Raw genomic sequence first — 10,929 nt, forward strand, 5'->3', positions numbered from 1 at the left:
CCCTCTCTCGCGAGTCTAGGACTAATCTGCAAAGGAGGGGGCTAAGCCCAAGCTGTCAGAAGGGGCGAAGAAGAGACTCCGTGAAAGCAGCGGGCGGGATGGGGTGGCGGGTCGAATTAAGCCCGGACGCCGGACTCTCCGTCGGTAACCTAACTCACGGGGGTAGTATGCGTGCCGGGGTCCGGGTTGCTAGCCTAACTCCACTTAAATTAAAGCAATCTATCCTACGAAACTCTCGCGCTAAGCCGACAGGTTAAGCGAGAGCGACCGCGTTCTCCCGGGCGCGCGCTTTCCTTTACTTTCCAGGTGAACACGTTGTCGACTGAACTCCGAGGATTTGGTCGTGTGAGCTATCCCTTTGCTCTCTCTCTCTCTCTCTCTCTCTCTCTCTCTCTCTCTCTCTCTCTCTCTCTCTCTCTCTCTCCTCCGCACGTTTATCCGACATAAACAGTTCGCGTGGAAATAGCTGTAGGTACAGCAAATGATTGCGTTATTCACTATTCTGGAATCTCCGATTTTTCAGTATCTGGTTAATTCGTGATTAGGTTTAACTATCTTAGAGTCCTAGATTTCTAAGAGAAGCGCGACTGGTGTCAGGTGTTCTGATTGGTCATTGCAATCATGTGACTTAGCAGCCAATCATAAACTGATTTCTGTGTACTAAAAATGGCTGCTTAATGAATAATTCGTGGATTTCATAGTCCGTCTTGCAAAACGACGTTATTTTTTAATATCTTTTTCTAGTACTTTTTAGTATTTTTGCGAGACTGACATAAGTCGGTCGCGTTTCTCTGATAAATTTAGGACTCTAGGTTTAATCTGATATTTTATCCATTGGGCTTCATCTATGATGACATCATGGACGAAGCCCATTGAGTGAAACATCAGATCAAGTTTAACCACAAGTTAACCAGATAATGAAGAACCAGATCTCACACTGTTAACATATCAAAGGAGCAATGGTAACCTAATCCGTTCAGTTAAATTAAAAATTTCGTTATTTTTAACTTACTTATGTGTAGCAAAATGTAAATCAATCCATTTCTGTAGTTAATTTTGAAGTAAACATCGTCCCTATAACGTATGCACTTAGTAAATAATAAACTAAATTTGAGTCAACCTTAATACATTTGTTTTTAGTTAAACTGTTTAATTCCATTGTTTTAATCAAATTAACGATATATTAGGAGCAGTAACGATCTATAGAAATATTTAAAATTAACTCAAATTGTGTGAGTATAATTTGACATTATTAATTTAACAGTATAGAGCCAGTTGCTCGCACTTTAACAAATTTATTATTGTTATAAAGAGATACAAATGGCAATAAATCAAAATAATAAATACAAAGGGCATGTACCACAACGCAGGATATTAGTAGCGCAATATTTTACCCATTTAAATTTATTGATTCTGTTACGATATAATTAAACAAAAATCAGTCAAATTAGTCATAAACGTTTCGGCCTCGATCAGGCCATCCTCAGTATGTATATACATTTCAAAGGTTAATCTACGTAGAACGCACATAAATTAACCTTTGGAAAGTTATTTATATTCTGACATTATATTTAACTGACTTTTAAGACTTATAATGCGTTATATTATTAAAACATTTATTTCAATTTTATGTACATATTAAAGATGACCTGATCGAGGCCGAAACGTTTATGACTGTGTGTGATTTGACTGATTTTTATTTAATTATATCATAATAGAATCAATCAATTTAAATATATAAGATATTGCGCTACTATAATATCTTGCATTGTGGTACATGCTCTTTGTTTTATTATTTATATTGCTAATAAGTATATTGATTGTAACGAAAAGAAAAAATATGTATATTTTAAATCAAATATAATTTTTTTCCACGATTAGTACTAAATTTTTGTAATATTATTAATCATGTAGATGTATTAATTCCTGATTTAACCCTCCTGAATAAAACACAAATATCGTGGTATTTGCGGAATTAAATGAAAGCGAGAATATACGGTCTGGTTTACGCTGCGATTGTATCGCTTATCACTGTGTTCCCCTGCTGTGATAGCTTTTATAGGGCCGGGACGACAAACGCTGCTCCGTCTCCTCCCTTTCGTCCTGATTTTCCTTCGCTACTACCGTAACGTGGTACGTGTTACGCGCTCGTTTCCTGGCGGCTAGTTCGACGATCAAAGCGCGAGCGGAACACATAGTACCGTCGTTTAATCCGCTCTTCTGGTTGCTCTGGTTACTATCCGTGCATGAACGCCGCGCCTGCTTCAGCAAAGATCCGCGTCGCGTAAGTCACGGAATTGCGCTCGCGAAGACTTATCCGGCTAATCCGTCGACCGTCGGAGAAGCGCGATGCGGATTGACGACGTTGTCGAGGCGACGATGTATTATTTTTTAACGAGAATCACTGTGTATATTATTCTCTTGCTTCACACTCGCAGGACGTCACGTTTCATAATGCGAAACTGTCTTGACCATAGAAATACATAGACTGCCTATAGGAGTGAAGCACACTTTCACAAATTAATATAAATATTCTAACAAAAAATAAATTAAAGGCAATTTTATTGAAAAATAATATTTACTACAAGAATAATATTTGTCGTGGCGATTATTATATCGACGCTTTAAAATAGAAAAGTGCGACAGTCTCGAAGAAATACAAGTACATGGACTCTCATACATTACACACACAAAATTACTTGTACACGCGACTATTCGGTTTCCACAAAGACAATAGGCATTTAAACGCATTCTATTCTCGGATTTCTGTTAACGCTTTTCCGCACATCGTATTGCTCATTTAAAGTAAAATAATTCTGTTATTTTAATCTCAATATTTGAATAATTGTTTCTCTGAACTTAAACGTTTCTATTTAAAATTTTAATTGTAAACCTAACGACAAATAACAACAATCCGCGAAGACAATATTTTATAATGTTAGAAAGATCTCGAAAGAGCATAGTGAACGAGCGAGCAACATCGCGAGTATAGGGACGACGATTTGACCGTTAGACGGAAAGAAAAAAATCTGTAATTCCAGTGTTCAGTAAAAACGATTTGTAAGTAAATCGCGAATTAAAATGAAAAAATTTTGATGATATTAGCGCGTGAATATGCTTTGAAACCAACTGTGAAAAATAAAGCAAGAAATAATTCGGCTTACAATGGTTTTATGCACTAAAATAACTACATTTTTCTGCAGTTTTAGGTCAATAACTTTTAAATGTATAAATGAATCCAAATAAACTTTTGCACGAATATTATTATTTGATCAGTATGTTTAAAATTTGATTTAGTTCTTAATGTCACTTCCTAATCAAATTTACAAATAAGTACCACAAAATATAATTTTACATAAGACTAACAAAAAAATTAAATAGCTTTTAAACCAAATAAGAGAACTATGTTTAAATTTTATATATATAGATATTCAGACGTAATAATAGAACAATCAATAAAATTTGTATATTTGTGATAACGTTTTGAGATGTGACACATATCTTAAAATTTCATTGGTAAAACGTTACTTTGGATTCTTATTTTTTATTACTTTAGTACTTAATCGCAAAATTTTTTATGAAAATATTAAGAATTTTTCATGATTCTTTAAAAGTTCAAAAAAGTCATGACTCTATTGTATTAAAATTCTGAAAACGGCAAACTAATTGCAAAAAGATAAATCGATTTACAACAATTAATATAGAAAATCAATTAAGTATAGTGTACATTGTCCGACAACTTTTTAACTTTTGCAATACGAAGGTAAATGGTTATCTCCGACTATATCAATTTCAAACTAGTTCTTTTCTTATATATAATATGAAACACATAATTCGAAAAATAAAAAATCATATCGAAATGAGTCAAAACGCATTTTAAAGCTAGAAGTTGATACTTTTGTGTGGCATTAATAAAATTTAAACAAAATTTGGAACCAGTGCTACAATATCATTAAAGTTCTCAAAATAGTCGATTTATATATTTTTTATATTATTTCTTTAAAATTGTGACATGGTAGCCTGATTTGGACAATAGATTCGTGTTTAGCAAGCAAAAGTACGTCGGAAATAACTATTCATGCTCGTGATAAAAAAATGGTCGAAGTGTTTGACGTATTATATATGAAAAGATAATTGTTATATCTCAAAAATGTATAAAATCATATCAAAACAACCAAAATGCATTTTAAATTTAAAAGTTGACACTTTTGCGTGGCATTAATGAAATTTAAAAAAAAGTTTAGTGCTACGTTATTACAACTTTTTGCCTCTCTGACCATTTTTTCTTAAAATTGTAACGTGTTAGTCAAATTTTGTCAACGGATATGCATTCAGCAGGTAAAAATACGTAGGAAATAACTATTCATATTTGTGTTGCAAAAAAAAGATCAAATTTTGTCGGACAGTGTTATTTAAATGCTCTAATAAAAATTTAATCTTTTTATTTACGTGAATATATCTTTCTTTCTCTCTCTCTCTCTCTCTCTCTCTCTCTCTCTCTCTCTCTTTCATATGTGTGCGCGTGCGTGACGATGTTAATTAGGAAAATTATATCATCAGTGCATCGCAAAATGTAACAGCATGCATAAGGATTTTGTAACGGCGCGGCGCGGCGGTCCGCATATGCCGGTGTAAAGCATAACAGTTTTTCATAATTACACAGTATAAAAAATAATTTGCGACGTAACGAGCCACATAACCGTAGCACGCAGGACGTGGCAGCCCTCGTAGACATGTTTTACATGCTTATACGTACCGCCACTTCGTAATTGGACGTATGCTGTAATAAAGTGTCACGAGACAAAACATCGATTACATTCGGATTCTGGTAGCGGCAAGTTTTTCTTCCGTAGTTACATTGTAAAAGAGAGCATAGTGAAATTTTAACAACCAAATATGTAGTATTTATATTATTTAGCGGGAAAGTAATAATAAAAATTACTTAGTAGCTTATAATCCGCTAACATTATTATTTTTTATTAGCGGTAAATTATCATTCCCAAAATTTGAAACTACTAAAATGTTTTTATCTTTCTCTGAATAATAGTATCTTGTGTGTTTGGAAAAAAAAATTTAATCTTTTAATTCTGAAGCTTTTCCTTCTCGCGTGTAAATATTCCGAACGTACTTTGATATAGTCAACTTTGAACTTCATCGAGAGAAACAGACGGAGATTGTAAGCAGAATTTGCAAATCGAATCAATGGTAGTACGTCGTATCAGGCTAATTCGCGGCGCGCAAGCGCAACATCAAGGCGCGATTAAATCGCGGACGAATGCCAATCTGAAATTACACCCGGCGCGCCAGCATTACCGGATCGCGTCGCCTCGGATTACGGTTGTGTTTCTGTCTTACTTGTCTTACCCGCGACAAGAATGTAATACGGGGAACAGGACACCGGGACACGCCGAGGGGGTGGCACGCGGACACGGAGGAACGCCACGATCGCGAACGAGCGTTTCTTCCTTCGAGTCTCACGACAAACGCCTCGATGCACAACGTGAGAACGATAATGTTCGAGAAAACAATTGCTTTTCATTCATCGCCCTCTATATAAGTGTATTATTTTTTGCTGAAATTTTGATATAATTTTCAGATATCTTTAAATCTACGGACTTTTTAAATTTCGCAAAATTGTGTAAAAAAAGATAAAAATATTAAAATTTGTCTATAATCTGTCTAATATTCAAAGTTTTCAAATCGATCGATACTAAAAATTACGAGACTGTGTTCATGAAAAAACTGTTTTAACAATAAATTACGGAATTATATATATTTAAACTACATTTACGAAAACAGTCCTCTTTGAAACGTCGCCGAGTAAAGATAGATGTAACAATTAACCCTTTTTTTCAATCAAAATGCTGCGTTGCAATCGCGAAATTAAACGCATATGCATTTTGCATTCTATGGAGCGGCTAATTCCTAATGGAAACAAGAGTATCACCTAGAAGCTAAAAGCCGGAGGAGCTTTAGGGCAATCAATCATGCAAATTGCGATCGCAGCAAAATCTCTGGGACGCCGTTCACGATTCCATATGGTAATGCCGCTAATGCAACGATCGCGTATCAACGGACATATGGGGTGTTCCTAAAGTCACATGTTCACGTACATAAAATTATAAAATGTGATGACAAATAAAAAAAACAATTACTTTTTTAGTAAAATTACGTCTCCAATATTAATTGTACGTCATTGTGCATCATATGCATTGTTATATTTAATAAAGAATAAGCGCAATTTTTCTTGAGCTTATGCATTAATTATTAAGAATAGACTATTTCCTCTATAATTAATAATACGATACCAATCGCTTTGCAATATAAAATATTTACTTCACTCCGCGCTATAGAATCAGATATTTCTGTAGACACAATTTTATAAATGTAATCGCAACTGTATTCTGTAAATACAACAATATATGTGTAAAAAGAATTATTTGAAGTACCAGTTTACTCGTATTGTCGAGGGAAAGCGATGCGCAAAATGCGCTTCGCGAAAAGAGAAGTTACACACACTGTATAGACACTTTATCGACTCATCGGCCGCAGTAATAATTGATAAGGTTCATTAACGAGATGGCATCGATTTGTTGCAAATGCAATACACAGCCGTTAATTAAATATTACACGAAATAACGAAATGAACAATTTTCTGCCTCACTCTCTGCCTCGTTCTCTTCTGTGATTTCTGTGATTCACTGCTTTAACTGTGTACGTAATAATGAGAGATCGGAAGCAAATTATTTCTTGTAAAATTTCATCGTGTTATCATTTTCTACCTCTGCCTCGATTGTCAGAAACTAATTTCATTATTATCCTTTATGCGCTTGTATAACTTTCCTTTATTTATCTTTTAATTTATTTCTTTCATATATAAGTTAAATGCAAATTTCCTTTATCTTGTAATTATTACTTTCCCCAACTAATTTCCTAATTTGGATTTCGGATAGTTCTAAAAAAACATAAAACACTCTATGGATAGATCTATGTAAAAAGTTGTCGTTCTAAAATATGGAAAAATTGACTACTTTAATATTCAGTTTTCTTTTCTTATCGCCTTTCCTCTTACCGCTTTTCTCTCCTAACATCCTTCTATCCATTTTCTTTCATAACCAGGTCGAAAGTGATAACTTGCGATTTTAATCGAGAGTGCCACCCAAGTTTAACGCGATTTTACGCGGCGCGATCAAACGGTCGAGCCGTTTATTATTTCATCGGAGACCTCAATGTACCGCGCGATTATCGTGCGTTTTAATATCACGTTTTAATATTAAGCCCTTTTTGAAAGGCTACTCAAAAGGCCGCGGAGCGGAGGTGAGAGGCGTCATAAGCCGGGATTGTCGACATGGCACGTATATCCACTCGCGCCCCTCGTCGCCGTCGGCGAAATGCATTGAATCGACGGGCACAGGGCGAGATCCAATCGAATTAATTATCGTCCGTTGTTAATTACCGCGGACCGACCGATAAAACGCGGCCGTCCGTAATCCCGCGATTCGCGAAAAAAAAAAACCCGGAGAAACGAGCGAACGTAGAGCGGAAAAAGCTGACCGGTTTTTCAAGGGGAGAGAGAAATGCATGAGTGTATTTCGGACTCGAAAATGCAGCGAAACAATGAATTTCAATTATCGCCGTCGCGAGATGCCGTCGCGAAACTGTTTGAATCGTTAATCGCGAAAACGTGCCGGTGCGATGAGATACAAAGTATAGAGGGGCAGAGGAATGAAGGGAACATTGCTGAACGCGAATTGTTATGTGACTATGCGATCATACGATAGCCTCATTGTTAGATAAATATTTTCGTTCATTTATTTCACAAAAATAAACAGATTCTCTCTTTCGGAATATCCTAATAACAATAGAACCGTCCCACATGCAAATATGCACGAACATTATATCCCGCAATTACGCTCAGGAAACAGTTATGATAATGCGAATTCTCCTTGCACTTTTTTCCGCAGTACTTAATAGAGATAAAAGCTATCGGATAAACTAAACGAAGATATGTGGAGAAGAAATATAGTACGAATTCGCTTTTACGTGTCGCTTTCCACAAGATCCTATAACAACACATAGGGCGATATTAAAAAATGCCCACATCCTAAAAAACGTTTTCATTTTTCAATTCACCTATTAAAAAAAAACATTCGAATTTCCGCGTATATCGTGCATTTTCGATTACTCATCCATTGAAAGAAGGAAAAGGTTTTTTCTATATTTTTTTCTGTACTTTATTCTACGTTTTAGAATAAAGTACAGACGTGTAAAATTGCATTTCAATCAACTTTGTACTTTCAAATACAGCAATCGATAGGGAATTAGAAACTTTCGGGTCTTTTTTACCGGTATCTTATTTATTTACCAGTACCTTAGAATTAAAGCGCCGGGTCGATGTTATATTCGTGCAAATTCCATAATTAAAAATTTTTTTTTAATTAAGGGAGAAGTATAAATAAAAATTAAACTTTAACTTTTATGGTTCTGCTTCACTATGGAGATTCCTTTTCTATTTTAAATAAAATACATAAAAATCTAAGATGAAGCATCCTAATAGGAATATGTCTGTAGGACGAAACTTAATTAATTTTACTTATTCATAATCACAAACTAATATTATAACTTTTATCTTCCGCAAATTCTTCATCGCGGCTTTTAAATCTGAAGAGCGCATTCTACCGCCATCTACGCGCTAACGTAGAGAACTGTAATCCGCCCGAACGACACGCAAACACTTTGATGTACAAACATTTTGTAAAGGAATTGTTCTTCATAGTATGCGCTCAGGAGACTCCTTCGTCGCGTCGCGAAACTGGAGTTTAGATCGAAGTTACGTCGACATATCCGGAGAGAAACCGACGCGCGCGACACGTCAAGAAACCTCGTCTCTATGATTTGTTTTGGCGCTCATCCATCTTGGCGATGATCGCGTACAGATATTTCATACATTGAAATGCGAGATTGAATACTTATTAGACTCGACTACCTTCAGACGTTATAGTAATTTCGATAACGATTATTAATATCGAAAATTGAGGGAACAGTGGTGTTGACAATCTTTAATACTTTATCCGATAGGTTTAGATGATTGAAACGCGATCGTGACATTATAAATCGCATGTTTTATCTCGATAAGTATTTTCACGTTTCAAATACCAGAATTGTAGATTCTTTACTTACTCTGTTTTTACAGCCGCTTTATCCAATCATTATAAAGATAACAGTAATATTACCTGAAACAGAAAGTGAAAAAGTCATATTATTATTCATAATTACATATAGTAACAAATATTATGTTTTTATCGCTTTTATCATATCAACTTATTGCTGATGTTAAATTATTAAAAACATTTAATATCAAATAATATTAATTTCATTTTATATTTAATATTTATTATTATTTATTACATGTTTTAATTAATTTGTTAAATAAATTTATCATAAATTTATTAAATCTGTTGATATCAGTATACAAGGATTGTTTATAAATGAATGTACGTGAAATATAAATAAAAGGTACATGAAAGAATTATGTATATGTGATTGAGCAAAAATGGGGAATAATTAAAATGGGGTATCAATTAGGAATAATTATATATTATTAAGAGAGCCACCTCTGCGTCGAGAGATGTTACAATTAATTAGCAATTATTAAAACTCATAAAGTCAAGACGTACATGTTCTATCACTGGTATAACAATTGTTATATTGTCGATTCTCATAGCATAAAAAACGATCGAAGCGAATATCGTTTGCACTTAGAGTATGAAAGATCGAAAGGAAGCGACTATTTACTCATAAATCTACTGCTCTATCAACATGGAATAATAGGCTTCAGAGAAAAGAAGCGAATTGCGTTTGCAGTTGAAATAACAGAAAATGACAGAAGATTATTATTTACTCAGGAGATGGGCTGGCCTATCATCGATCAAAATGAAATGATAGACTTCTAAGTGAAGCAATTATTATTGTTCAAAATACTTTTCGAGCAATTTTATATACAAAGTATATTAAAAATTATCCGCGAAAAAACTTTAACATTAACTAAATTTAAATAAAATTCTTGATCGTTTCGTTTTGCATACGTCAAAGTGCATAAAAAAATATCAAATGTTACATCCTTCCAATATAACCAAAAAGATTTCTTAATATTAAAAAATTAACTGTTTAAAGATAAATGTGAAATTAATACGGTTAGTTAAGTATTTCATTACGCAAAAAAGATCTCGACAAAAAGCTTATCTATAAAATATCTATTTAAAAATTTACTGTTAAAAAACGGATATAATATGAATACAATTAGTCAAAAAATTATACTGCATCCAAAAATACGTTCAGCAAAAATTTAACGTATCTATTGTTATTTTACGTAAATTTTAAGTTATATAAAATGGACAAAACAAAACATGTGATTAAAGCGATCAACTGGATTATAATGTATTTATAATAAGAAAAAACTTGACGTGTCCGGATTGCATTACATTTCTGTAAATATATTTATCGTATTATACATCGTATATGTATATATAATCGTATTAGTCATATTGAGACAACAAATTAATAATTATTCAAAAGTATATTACGCGAAGAACGCAAAGAGCGATGAATATAACTATGCATAATCTTGACGTAGAGTAAAAATCAATCAATACGTCGCGTCGGGGAGTTAATTATCTACATTGTGCAGAGCATACTTCGATCGAAACTGCCGTGAATGCCAAGAGCATCGAAGCGGCGCGGTGCGTCCTCGTCGTCCCGTTCCCATCTTCGTAATTTGCGCGCATCGAAATAATCTCGAGACAAGAACGATCGGCGTGACGGCGCCCGTCGTAAATCACCGGTCGATCCGATCGCGGCGAGCGCCGCGGCGTCATCCGTCTCTGACAAAGTGCGAACCCGCCGAGGGATCTTCCGCCGCCCCGGCAACTT

At 34.5% G+C, this 10,929-nt stretch overlaps 1 protein-coding gene across 2 annotated transcripts in view; it reads right to left on the minus strand.

Moving 5' to 3' along the window:
• The window catches only part of Rbp6 (RNA-binding protein 6), a 786,239-nt gene that overhangs the window by 534,252 nt on the left and 241,058 nt on the right, over positions 1–10,929 (minus strand). The gene's annotated exons all lie outside the window — the stretch shown is intronic.

This window comes from Trachymyrmex cornetzi, unplaced genomic scaffold, assembly GCF_001594075.2.
Source record: "Trachymyrmex cornetzi isolate Tcor2-1 unplaced genomic scaffold, Tcor1.1 scaffold11, whole genome shotgun sequence".
Classification (NCBI taxonomy): Eukaryota; Metazoa; Arthropoda; class Insecta; order Hymenoptera; family Formicidae; genus Trachymyrmex; species Trachymyrmex cornetzi.